We start from the raw sequence: 13096 nt of genomic DNA, 5'->3' as shown, positions 1-13096 counted from the left end.
CCCGTTTTCCATCTTTTACCTGCACACTTTCTTGGCCCGGCAACCCCTGTCTTTTTTCCGGGAAAGGTAAGGGCACGACGGCCTCCTTGGTATGGTTGACAAAGGGAGAAGACCAATCTTCAACCCTGTTTCAACATAGTGGGAACCCAGGACCAGGAGAGCGGCCGTAAAGTAACCCCGAAACTCAGAAACGCTCCCCTTGCATAGCCAGCGAGGAGAAAATGCAGAATCTACACGGGTTTTTGGTTTTTGTTATTGTTGTTGTTCAGTTTTCTAAGGAGGCCCTTTAAAACCTCCTGTTTGAAAGGGCTGCCAAGCAGCTCCGTTAGTTGGGTGGGAATGAGGTGGCCTGGGACAGCAACGACCGTCTCGCTTCTTTCTCCCCTCCTATGCCACCTTCTTTTACTCTAGGTTGTACCCTTCCCAACCAGTGGGCCACCGACCAAACATCGTCCATTTGGCCAGCTTGGTTAGAGGAAGCTGAGTTTGGGGCGGGTGCCTTGTCAGGTTCCTAGCTGGCCAGGTTTCACCAGGAGCAACCTCCTTGCTGCTTCTTAACTGGGCACCAGAAGATGTTAGAAGTTAAGCAAGGAAGAGGCAAGATGGTTAGATTGCCTTATCTGCCCAAGGGGGGCATCACAACACCCTTTTCCCCAACCTGGTTGCCCTCTGGATCTCTCAGAATTGAGGGTTGCATTCTAATCTGGTATTTCTCAACCTTGGCAACTTTAGGATAGGTGGACTTCAACTCCCAGAATTCCCCAGCCAGCGTTGCTGGCTGGGGAATTCTGGGAGTTGAAGTCCACCTATCCTAAAGTTGCCAAGGTTGAGAAACATTGCTCCAAATCAGGAGTCCTCAAATTTGGCAGCTTTAAGACTTGTGGACTTCAACTCCCAGAATTCTCCATAGCTGGCTGGAGAATTCTGGGAGTTGAAGTCCACAAGTCTTGAAGCTGCCAAGTTTGAAGGCCTCTGCTCTAAATCTTATGGCAGACACTTATTATTATTATTTTTTTTAAAGGGCTGTATTTCAGACCTGTTTCCCCAACTCGCCTCTGGATCTTACAAAGGCTGCAGCAGCACAGTTTCTGCCTCCCTCAGCCTGCCTGTTGCAGGGAGGCAAGTGCGGTTCCCTTTGTGGGCCCAACAAATGATTGTGGCAGCATTAATCGCTGCTATTATCCTCTGCTTATGCAGACAGCCTCTGTTCAAAGCCGGTTGGGAACTGTCAGTCAGTGGGCTTGATGCGCAATTACGGGGAAGATGGTTTTTGCAAGCCTCTCTTGCTTGCTTGAATGCCTCTTCCGCCGTTTCTCCTGGGTAACGCAAGCTCTTAAAAGTTCTCCCATCCCACCTACACAACCACACACCTCTTATCTATTGTGTCCCTGTTTTGTTAAGGATTTTTTTTTTGAGAAAAGCTATTCTTTTTACAACCTTTCCTGACCTGGTAAAGTCAGCTTTGTTTCGAAGAGCAAAATAAATGTCTTTTCTCTTTTCTTAATTTTTTTTTTTTTTAAAAAACCTGCCTTTCATTTTATAAGCTTTTTCAGTTGAGTACAGATCAATTATCTTGCAAACTCTTCCCAGAGAAAGCAGGGGTGGGATTTTATATTAGATGACAGTACCTTGTTCCCTATCCAGAAGCTTAGTTTGAGTAACAAAGGACTTAAAAACACACTTTTTCTTTTTTCTTTTTTTGGCAGCCTAATGGAGGCTACAAGAAACGACGGGCTAACCCCCAAAACATTTTGTTCTCCATTTAAAAAAGAAACTGCAAGTACAGAAAGGGAAGAAATCTCTATCCTAAACTGTAGAAAGATGTCGGTAGATCGTTCTAAAGTCGATCTACCTAAAGCATCTTCATATAGTTATTGGAGATTCTCGGTCACCTTGTCCCAAAGGTGCTTTTTCAAAAGGCAACTGGACTCGTTTTTCCTTTCAGAACTGAAGAAACTTCTTGGATCAGAAACGAAACATCTTCAAGGAAAATGCCTTTTGAAACAGCACCTTTGGGATAGTTATCAGGAGCATTTTTTAAACTGTACTAATCCGGACAATTCTGCATTGGTATCCTAAGATCCCATTTCCATAAGAGCACAGGCAAAATGGGACAGATTGAAAGGAAAGTGATCCAACTATGGAAAATACGACGGGGAAATCAAAGGAATAGGGTATATGTCCCTGGAAGCCAAGGGGAGATTACAATCTTTACCAGATCCTTGATGGGTGGGATCAAGGAAAGGCAGGACAAGATCTGAGGAGTGTAAGGAAACTCCCATTTCACTCATCCAAGCATCAAAGAACGATGAGCTCTTAACCTCCAAGAAAGACTGGATGAGAACAGCTGAAATGCTTTGGTCCATTGAATGAGCTGCTGCAAATTTTGCAGGCCACGGTGTCAATCTGTCAGGCGCAAAGAATCAGGACACCCACACATTAAGTTCCAATTAAGGTCCTTTATTGCTCAGGCCTATGCATAAAGAGTTTTGACAACTTTCAACATAAAATTGGTGCTAGAGAAGAGTTAACGGAATTCAAACGGGGTTCAAGCTAGACCCTTTATGAGAACATAAGGACTCCACATTGATTCCTCTCTTGACTCCATCCCAGGTTTTCTGTCGTCCTACACCAGGGGTGTCAAATTCGATTTCATTGAGGACCGCATCAGGGTTGTGTTTTGACCTCGGCGGGGGGGCTGAGGTGGACGGGTCAGGGTGGGTGTGGTCAGCTTGACGTCACTCCTGTCGGGGGTGCCTGTGGTGGCCCGAGAGCTCTGCCAGCGAAAATGGGCTCCCAAGCTCTGTTTTTGGCTGCCACCGCAGGGGTGGGTTTCAGCAGGTTCTGACCAGTTCTGGAGAACCAGTAGCGGAAATTTTGAGTAGTTCGGGGAATCGGTAAATACCACCTCTGACTGGCCCTGTCCCCATCTATTCTCTGCCTCCTGAGTCCCAGCTGATCGGGAGGAAATGGGGATTTTGCAGTATCCTTCCCCTGCCATGCCCACCAAGCCACACCCACAGAACTGGTAGTAAAAAAATTTGAAACCCACCACTGTGCCACGACCTCCTGCAACCCTCTGCCAGTGAAAACGGAGCTCGGGAGGGCCGCGTGCGTTTTCACTGGCAGAGGGTTGCAGGAGGCCTTGGCAGCCAAAAATGGAGCTTAGGAGCCCGAGCCCGATGCAGAAGCATAGCAGGCCGGTCCTTCGCTGTTTCCAGGGCGGCCCCACAGGCCAGATCTAAGTACTTCGCGGTCCGGATCCGGCCTCCGGGCCTTGAGTTTGACACCCCTGCCCTACACAGTCTGAATTATGATACTACTTTAAAACAGGGTCTTTTGTGTGGGAAGTGGGCAGGGGTTGGACTAGAAGATCTCCAGTGTCCCTTAACAAAAAGCAGTAGGAGACAGCTATCTATTTGGAAAGATACATTCTCTTTCCAACCGGAGCCCTCGTTTTTTTTTAATAGGAAAGTTTGAACAAAGGGCTCCATTTTTTTACCTGTTAGATTTCCAGCTTCTCCCATTTTTTCTCATGGTGCAGAAATCTCCCAGCCCACACAGCCTTAAAAAGAGACTTAGAAAGAAGAATTAAATGGTGAAGGTCAGCGGACCACAAAACTCTCTCCATTCTTCCTCCCTCCTTAACTGGGGCAGAGTTTCAACAAATAAACAGCAGTTCCAAAACTGCTCGTCCTTCACCAGTGCAAAATAGTATTGCTCTCTACTAGAACAATACAGAACCTGCCAATGTCTCTCCTTTCGTTATTTTTTTTTTTTAAAGTAGCTTAGCTGTGACTTGGTCACCGGGGTAATCATTTGGAGCTCAAGGAGCACAGCAGCTCTCATCCCACCAAGACCCTTAACAAAAATGGAAATTGTTTGAAGCAGGGGTCTCCAACCTTGGCAACTTTAAGCCTAGAGGGCTTCAACTCCCAGAAAAGCTGGCTGGGGAATTCTGGGAGTTGAAGCCCTCTAGGCTTAAAGTTGCCAAGGTTGGAGACCCCTGGTTTGAAGGATAAATATTGCTAGAAGAAAATAGATGGTGCCATTGGTTTCCTCTTGCCCTGCAAGAGAGATCCAGGAGTTTAGCTGGAGAGAGGTTGCAGAAATTTGGGGGAAAGGTTAACCCAGTGAACTTCAGACTAAAACAGATCTCAAAAAGACCGTCTTATGACTTGCGTTAACACCTCCTACTAGATTATCGGTCGAAATAAACCACATGCTTGACTGAGTTCTCACATCATCTTAAAACTATAACGGTTCTCTTCCTTTTTCGACTTTATAAATGTTTAAAAAGTTGCTTTCCATAAAAACTTAAAGGTAAGTGGCATGATTCAGAGTACCAGCCTAGAACACCACTCTACTTCACAAAATCTTGGAAGAGTTTTAGGAAATTTTTTAAAAAATAGCGACTTATTAGAAAACGTGTGCCCATCTACTCAGGAATATGTACAGTGCATTCAGAAAGTATTCAGACCCCCTTCACTTCTGTCAGTTTTGTTCTGCAGTCTGATTTTACAGTTGTTGAAATTCTGTTTTTTTCCCCCTCATTAATCTACACAGTACCCAATAATGACAAAAGTGAAAAGAGCATTTTAGAAATGTCTATAAATTTATTAAAAAGAAAAAAAAACCAACCCTGAAATATCACATTGGCATAAGTATTCAGACCCTTTGCAACAACACAGGGAATTTAGCTCTGGTGCCTCCCATTTCTCTTGATAGTTGCTGAGATGTTTCTACACCTTGATCGGAGGTAAATTAAATACGATTGGGCATGATTTGGAAAGGCACATACCTCTCTATAGAACAGGGGTCTCCAACCTTGGCAACTTTAAGCCTGGCGGACTTCAACTCCCAGAATTGAAGCAAAGCTGGCTGGGGAATTCTGGGACTTGAAGTCCTCCAGGCTGCTTAAAGTTGCCAAGGTTGGAGACCCCCTGCTGTAGAAGGCCTCACAGCTGACAATGCATACTGTAGCAGAGCAAAAGCCATGAGGTCGAAGGAACTGCTTGCAGAGCTCAGAGACAGGATTATTGCAAGGCACAGATCTGGGGAAGGCTACAGTAAAATTTCTGCTGCACTGAAGGTTCCTAAGAGCACAGTGGCCTCCATAATTCTCACATGGAAGAACTTTGGCCCAACCAGGACTCTTCCAAGAGCTGGTTGTCTGGTCAAGCTGAGCAATCAGGGGAGAAGGGCTTGGTAAGAGATGACCGAGAACCTGATGGGTCACTCCCGATTCCGCTCCAGAGATCCTGTGTGGAGATGGGACAGAGTTCCAGAAGGACAATTTATCACTGCAACTGTCCACCGATCTGGGCTTTCTGTCAGAGTGGTTAGACGGAAGCTTCTCCTCAGTGCAAAACACGTGAAAGGCCGCTTGGAGTTTGCAGAAAAGCACCCGAAGGACTCTCAAGACTGTGAGGAACGAGATTCTCTGGTCTGATTAAAACCAAGAATTAAACTGTTTTGGCCTCAATTCTAAACGTTATGTCCAGAGGAAACCAGGCACCGCTCATCCCCTGCCCAATATCATCCCAACAGTGAAGCATGGTGGCAGCATCATGGTTGTGGGGGTGTTTTTCAGCAGCAGGGACGGGGGGGACTGGTCAGGGTCGAGGGAAAGCTAAATGGAGCAAAGTACAGGAATATGAACCAGTGGTGAAATCTGAACCGGTTTGCTACCGGTTCGCTGGCCGCGCCTAGCACGCGCTGTGCAGTTCGCACCGAATGCGCACAGTACACGCCAAAAGGAGGCTTGGGAAGGTAAGTAGAACAGTGAGGGGGGGAATCAGCTGTGGTGCACGATCTTGGGAACCTTTTTAAAAACTTTTTTTAAAAATTTTTTACTACCGGTTCGAGCGAATAGGTAGTAAAAGATGCTTTTAAAAAGTAAAAAAAAAGATTCCGACGATCGCACAGCACAGCTGTGATCTTGGGAACCTTTTTTTTTTTTTAGCCTTTTTAAAGCATTTTTTTACTACCAGTTCAGTGGATAGGTAGTAAAAAAAATGCTTTAAAAAAGTTTATTAAAATCACAGCTGATCACAGCTGTGCTGCACGATCATCTGAGCCTTTTAAAAAAAAAAATTAAAGCATTTTTTTACTACCTATTCGCCTGAACGGGTAGTAAAAAAATGCTTAAAAAGTAAAAAAAAAAAAAAAGTTCCAACGATCATGTGTTGCTCAGTTGATCGTTGGAACTTTTTTTTTTTACATTTTTTTACTAGCGGTTTGGCGAACCAGTAGCATTTTTTTTAACTACCGGTTCAAGCGAACCGGCCCGAACCGGTAGCATTTCCCCCCTGATATGAACCTGTTCCACAGCCCTCAGGACCTCAGATTGGGCCAAAGGTTCACTTTCCAATATGACAACGATCCTAAACACACAGCCAAGACAACACAGGAGTGGATTAGGTAGGGGCAACTCTGTGAATGTTCTAGAGTGGCCCATTCAAGCCCTGACTTGAACCCTATTGAACATCTCTGAAGGGACCTGAAAATGGCTGCCCACTGATGGTCGCCATGCAACCTGACTGAGCTCGAGAGGATTTGCAAGGAAGAATGGCAGATAAAATCCCCCAGTCCAGGGGTGCGAAGCTTGACACCTCATACCCCAAAAGACTTGAGGCTGTAATTCCTTCAACAAAGTACCGAGTGAAGGGTCTGAATACTTACACCCAATGTGATATTTCAGGGTTTTTAAAACATAAATTTACAGACATTTCTAAAATTCTGTTTTCACTATGTCATTATGGGGTACTGAGTCTAGATTAATGAGAGGGAAAAACATGAATTTTAACAACTGGAGAATCTGGCTGCAGCATAACAAAATTGACAAAAGTGAAGGTGGTCAGAATACTTTCTGAATGCACCGTATGCATATATTAAGGCCAGAGTCATTTGTAAATGTCTTAGCAGGGGTGACGGGAACAATTTCCACCAGTTTGCCATCTAGAAAACGGGTGATTTGTATGCTGGCAAGTGTTTTATAAGTCTTTTTTTGGGGGGGGATGACACAATTGATGAGGCTACGTTGTATGCTAAAATGCCAACTGTGCCCATTTTTATCCAAAAAGGTTAGGAACTTTTGTCGTGAAGCATGATTTGCAAAATATGGTGGTTACATTATTATTTTTCATTTTCATTATTCTTCGTTCTAGGATTTAAAACAGATTCTGCTTTGTGGGAAGTGGGGAGGGTGTCCATTCTTACACAAAGCAGTAGGAAGCATCTGTCCACTTCTCTTTCCTTAATTTTTTACCTGAAATAACTCTATTTCACCTGTTAGATTTCCAATATTTGAGGGGCTGTCACAGAGAAACAGGGAGTCAACCTATTCTCCAAAGAACCTGAGGGCAGGAGAAGAAGTAACAGATGGAAACTTTTCAAAGAGAGAACCAACTTACAACTAAGGAGAAATTTCCTAACAGTTAACCACTGTTAACTGTTAGGAAATTTTAACCGTTCCACAGTTAACCACTGTTAACCAGTGGGATGGCTTGCTTCCAGAACTTGTGGGGGCTCCATCACTGGAGGTTTTCAAGATGAGATTGGAAGCCATTTGTCTGAAATGGCATTGGGTCTCCTGCTCGAGCAGGGGGCTGGACTAGAAGACCTCCAAGGTCCCTTCCAACTCTGTTATTCTGTATTATTTATTTAGTAAATGTATATGCCACCCATAGACGTGGAGACTCTGGAAGGAGTACAACAAGGATGATGAGGGGACTGGAGGCTAAAACATATGAAGAACGGTTGCAGGAACTGGGTATGTCTCGTTTAATGAAAAGAAGGACTAGGGAAGACATGATAACAGTCTTCCAATATCTCAGGGGCTGCCACAAAGAAGAGGGAGTCAAACTATTCTCCAAAGCACCTGAGGGTAAAACAAGAAGCAATGGGTGGAAACTAATCTAGGAGAGAAGCAACTTAGAACTAAGGAGAAATTTCCTGTCAGCTCAATTAATCAGTGGAACAGCTTGCCTCCAGAAGTTGTGAATTTATTTATTAGTCCAATTTATATGCCGCCCTTCTCCGTAGACTCAGGGCAGCTTACAATGCATTATAGCAGTGGTTCTCAACCTATGGGTCGGGACCCCTTTGGGGGTCGAACGACCCTTTCACAGGGGTCACCTAAGACCATCCGAAAACATATTTTCAATGGTTTTAGGAATAATTTTATGGTTGGGGGTCACCACAACATGAGGAACTGTATTAAAGGGTCGCGGCATTAGGAAGGTTGAGACCCACTGCATTATAGCAATAGCCTGCATACTTTTTATATATACCTGCTTATTAGGGCTTTCGGGGGGGGGCTAAGCGGCGGTGTTCTATACAAAGCTGGCTTATTGCCCCCACAATCCGGGTCCTCAATTTACCTACCTCGAAAGGATGGAAGGCTGAGTCAACCTTGAGCCTGGTGAGATTTGAACTTAGAGTAATTGCAGACAGCTGGCAGCTAAGTGCTAGCACTTAACAGCACTTAGTCCGCTGCACCACTGAGGCTCTTTGGTGAATGCTCCAACACTGGAGGTTTTTAAGAAGAGATTGGATAACCATTTGTCTGAAGTGTAGGATTTCCTGCCTAAGCAGGGGTTGGACTAGAAGACCTCCAAGGTCCCTTCCAACTCTGTGATTCTATTGTATTCTATCTCACCCATAAGGCAACTCGGCAGTTTACAAATGATAACAAGATAAATATAAAACAAACCTAAAAAGAGTTACATAAGAGCTAAGACCAAGGGGATGGACAGCATGGGGGTCTGAGGTCTTCTTATCCAGTCAACCATTTCCAGCAAGGAGTATCCCCATCAAAGTCAGGATTTAAGACCCTTCATTAATTCAAAGACAAACTACCTACGTGTTTATGGGTACAGTTTGAATCAGTTTTGAATAAACCTGGATTTGCCAGTTCAGTAATTTTACAACTTTTTAAGATGTGTGGAGTTCAGCTCATGCTGGCAGGGGAATTCTGGGAGCTGAAGTCCACACATATTAACATTACCAAATTTGAGCAACCCTTGCTAGATAGTTGTCTTTCCTTGTCTATATACTACAGACTATGATTATTGCAGAGGTACAGAAATACTATAAATCAGATGTTACGCCAAAGCAGCTGCTAGCTAAAAGCTTCAGTGCTGGTTGTGCAAGGGAGACCAGTTACTGTGTTATCGTGACGAGATTGAACATGGAAGAAGGGTAGGTTCAGTGGTGGGATTCAGCCGGTTCCGGCCGGTTCGGGCGAATCGGTAGTTAAATTTCTGGCTGGCCCCTCCCCTCCCCTTCCAGGAGTCCCCACGCAGCCCATTTTGGCTCCCAGGTAAGTGCAGTGAGGCCTACCAGGCCTAAAAAAGGCGTGGGGGGATGCAGCCTGCTCCACCATGGCTAGTTTTTGCTCCTTGGAGGCTTCAGGGAGGCCTACTAGGCCCAAAATGGAGCATGGCGGGAGCATGTCCTCCCTCCAGCCCGTTTTTGCTCCCGGGGGTGCAGGAGGCCGAGTGCTGCCTGTCACACTCCCTGGCCATGCCCACCATAGCCACGTCCACCCAGCTAGTCATTAGGGCAGAGAACCGGTTGTTAAATTCTTTGAATCCCACCACTGAGTAGGTTGGTTCCTTGCCTTGCTTCCTTTTAGCTGAAGAAGGTTGTGTAGCAGCTGCCATTTCTAGCTTCTTGCAGCCGCATAAATTGTAAAGGTGAGAGTCGTTTGTCCTCCGCTCCTCTTCAGGCCCTGATTGACAGCTACCGCCTGTGAGTTCTGTATGGAACACTCTCTTTCATTGCAACAGAGTTGGAGCATACAAAAATGACATTTGCAGGCGGGAAGATTAATCATATGCACTCGTGAGGATTAATTCAGAATTAATTAGGCTCCAGAAGGGCAAAAAAGTAAAATTTGAACTTGCATCAGACTTCCCCAGTTCTGCCAAGCGAATTTGAATGCGGTGGGGTGTAAGAGAGAAACTGTCTTCTTAAGGGGTCCTCTTAAGTTTGGTGACATTGCTAATGATGCCTGTGGGGGTCTTTGGTGCTCCCTGAGCTTGGTTGTGTTGCCTGCAGATGTTTCATTACCCAGCTAGATAACATCATCAGTGTTAGTAAAGAGTGGGATTTGCTCTTTCTGTATACAGGTACTTTTAACCACGATTGAGCCCAAAATCTCCACTGCAAAGCAAAGCAAGTGAAGTGAGTTTTACCCCATTTCATGACCTTCCTTGCCATAGTTGTTAAGTGAATCACTGCAGTTGTTCAACTGTGTAACATATGAACCGGTTGCGTAGCATCCAAATTATGATCAGAATAACCGAGTTGGAAGGGACCCTGGAGGTCTTCTAGTTCAACCCACTTCTCAAGCAGGAGACCCTATACCATTTGAAACCAAGCCTGTCCAATCTCTTCTTTAAAATCTGCCACTGATTTATTGTGCTTACTGTCTGGAAATTTCTCTAGGTCCTAGGTTGGATCTGCCCTTGATTAGTTTCCACCCATTGCTTCTTGTCCTGCCTTCAGGTGCTTTGGAGAATAGCTTGACCCCTTCTTCTTTCTGGCAGCACCTCAAATATTGGAACAGTGCTATCTTGTCACCCCCTAGTCCTTCTTTTTATTAAACTGGACCAGAGGTCTTCAAACTTGGCAGCTTTAAGACTTTTGGACTTCAACTCTCAGAATTCTCCAGCCAGCTTTGCTGGCTGGAGACTTCTGGGAGTTGAAATCCAAAAGTCTTAAAGCTGCCAAGTTTGAAGACCTCTGAACTAGATATACCAATTTCTTTTTTTTAAATTTGATTTATATGCCGCCCTTCTCGGAGACTCAGGGCGGTTTACAATGTGCTCAGCAATAGCCTTCATCCTTTTTGTATATTTATACAAAGTCAGCTTATTGCCCCCACAAACTGGGTCCTCAATTTACCTACCTTAGAAAGGATGGAAGGCTGAGTCAACCTTGAGCCTTGGCGAGATTCAAACCTGCAGTAATTGCTGGCAGCTGGTCTTAATAACCAGCTTAATAACAGGGTGCCTTAGACCACTGTACTACCAAGGCTCTTATTCCTGTAGCACATGACCATGGGGATGCTGAAATGGTCTTAAGCAGAGGGAGGCTTCACATAATTTAACAACCAATTTGCCCAGAATCGCTCACTTTGCACTGCATCAAAAACACGGCGATTGTATAAGATGGGATAGCGCTGGGGCGGGTGGGCCCAGCCGCTGGCCGTAGCTACCGGTTCGCCCAAACGAGTCCGAACCGGCTGAATCCCATCCCTGGTCTTAAATATGAAAAACAGCCACAAGTCACTTTTTTCAGTGCCGTAGTGACTCAAACCATAACTAACCGAATGGATGTAAGTCAAGTATGTGGCTTGTCCTGTCAGTATTGGTGGGAATGTCCTTCTTGTTGGTTCCTTGGTTAGGCTGGCGTTTACCTAGCTGGGTATTGAAATGTCTGCACGAAAGAGAGTACCAAGGATCACGCTGTTCAACTGTGAGCTACAAATAATCTCTTTAATTGGTATATATGTACTTGTATCCAGTGTTGAGTTGCTCCCGGTTCTGTCCGGTTCTTTAGAATCGGTAGTAAAAGTGGTGGGAGGCTCCGCCCACCTGCCCGGACGTCATAATTGACGATCTGCGCAAGCAGAGAAGCTTCTGCGCATGTGCAGAAGCGCGCATGCTCCCGTTGCGAACCGGTAGTAAAGGTAAGTAGAACTCACCCCTGCTTATATCCCATTCTGGCTAATTTTCCTCATCCTCTTAACTTCTCATCCAGTTACGTGGTGTCGAGATGCCCCATTGGCTGCAAGGTTAAAGGAATGAGCCACGGTGGCGCAGTGGTTAGAATGCAGTACTGCAGGCTACGTCTGCTGACTGCTGGCTGCCTGCCATTTGGCAGTTCGATTCTCACCAGGCTCAAGGTTGACTCAGCCTTCCATCCTTCCGAGGTCGGTAAAATGAGGACCCAGATTGTTGAGGGCAATAGGCTGACTCTGTAAACCGCTTAGGGAGGTGAAGCGGTATATATTGCTATCTCTGTGCTGTCTCAAAAGGCAGCCATTTTAACCCATGAATGGTGCCAGGTGCGCCCTGCCAGTTGATCGTTCGGATGCCCATCGCCCATTTGCAGATGATTCAAAGAGCGCTGGGCGGCGCAGTGGTTACAATGCAGTATGGCAGGCTGACTCTGCCCACCGCCAGGAGTTCGATCCTGACCGGCTCAAGATTGACTCAGCCTTCCATCCATCCGAGGTCGGTAAAACGAGGACCCAGATCGTTGAGGGCCAGATGCTGCCACTTGTAAAACCGCTTAAGGGAGGGCTGTAAAGCACTGTGAAGCAGCACCATATATAAGTCTTAAGTGCAAGTAGTATGATTCAATTTGCAGAATCTCCCGTAAGAAAGAAGAACGCGTTGGAGTAAAAACAAGGGTGTCAAATTTGATTTCATTGAGGGCCACATCAGGCTTGTGTTTGACCTTGGGGTGACCGGGGGGGGGTTGGCCAGCTCAACGTCACACATGTTGGCACCTGTGGTGGCCTGAGCACTCTGCCAGTGAAAACGGGCTCCAGAGCTCCATTTTCGGCTGCAACGGCCTCCTACAACCCTCCGTTTTCACTGGCAGAGGGTTGCAGGAGGCTGTTGCAACCGAAGACGGAGCTCAGGAGCCCTTTTTCACTGGCAGTGTGGGTCGGTTTCCAGAGCGGCCCCACGGGCCTAAGGACCTTGAGTTTGACACCCCTGGAACTAAACAGTGGGCAGATTTATTCCGAGCTCTTAATGCATGAGGGAAATTGAATGAACCCGTATGATGCTTGGTACCGGGGTGAAATCCAGCAGGTTCTAACAGGTGCTGGAGAATCGGTAGCGGAAATTGTAAGTAGTTCGGAGAACCGGCAAATACCATCTCTGGTTGGCCCCAGAGTGTGGTGGGAACGGTGATTTTGCAACATCCTTCCCCCAGGAGTGGGAAGGGAATGAGGATTTTGCAGCATCCTTCCCCCAGGAGTGGGAAGGGAATGGGGATTTTGCAGTAGCCTTCCCCTGCCATGCCCACAGAACCGGTAGGGGGAAAAAATTTGGATTTCATCCCTGCTTTG

At 45.9% G+C, this 13096-nt stretch overlaps 1 protein-coding gene across 1 annotated transcript in view; it reads left to right on the top strand.

Moving 5' to 3' along the window:
* The window catches only part of STK11 (serine/threonine kinase 11), a 98572-nt gene that overhangs the window by 69458 nt on the left and 16018 nt on the right, over positions 1 to 13096 (top strand). The gene's annotated exons all lie outside the window — the stretch shown is intronic.

This window comes from Pituophis catenifer, unplaced genomic scaffold (assembly GCF_029215685.1).
Source record: "Pituophis catenifer annectens isolate HBS135680 unplaced genomic scaffold, rPitCat1.0.hap2 SCAF_1, whole genome shotgun sequence".
NCBI lineage: Eukaryota > Metazoa > Chordata > Lepidosauria > Squamata > Colubridae > Pituophis > Pituophis catenifer.
The sequence above is the reverse complement of the archived record's forward strand: the minus strand, read 5'-3'. Positions and strand labels throughout refer to the sequence as shown.